Genomic DNA, 623 nt, shown 5'->3' with positions numbered 1-623 from the left:
CAACAGGCAGTCGCCTCATGTCCCCACCTGCAGGGGGCACGCAGTGGTACAGCCGGGGAACGTCTCCCTTCTCCCTGCCCAGCAGGTCCCACAGCTCGGGTCCGCCGCCGGGGAGGGAGAGGGGGATCCCGGCCCGCCCTCACACCCGCTGCCTAATAGCGCCGCGTCCTCCAGCAGTTTAGCCTGGCTGTGGGGTGCAACGGGAAGCGTTTTCAAGAGTTTTTCTGACAGGTAATTTTTTTCATGAGTTAGTGGCCCGGAAGAACAGGTGTGGGACAGGAGAGGGGGGAGCCGGCAATCACGTCGGCCGGCCTCGCTGCCAAAAGGGGGGATTGTTACACTGTGCCCTCGGTATGTGTGTGTAGTTATAGTAATAGTGCATAGAAATGAGATAACAGACGTGAAATACGTAAAATGTCTGTAAATCAGTAGTGGGAAAGTTGTGAGAAGAGAAAGCAAGTGTGTAGCAAATTCAATTTCGATTTTTTTTTTTCCAAATAAAATGCTTATTCAGACGAGGAACTGCTCACTCAAACACATGATCGAGCCAAAGTGCTTAGGGGAAATTAATTAAATAAATAAATACTTCAAGCTAGCTAGCATAAATATTAATCATAGAATCA

This window comes from Aptenodytes forsteri, unplaced genomic scaffold (genome assembly GCF_000699145.1).
Source record: "Aptenodytes forsteri isolate BGI_AS27 unplaced genomic scaffold, ASM69914v1 Scaffold227, whole genome shotgun sequence".
In the NCBI taxonomy this organism is placed as follows: domain Eukaryota; kingdom Metazoa; phylum Chordata; class Aves; order Sphenisciformes; family Spheniscidae; genus Aptenodytes; species Aptenodytes forsteri.
Note: the sequence above shows the minus strand (reverse complement) of the source record.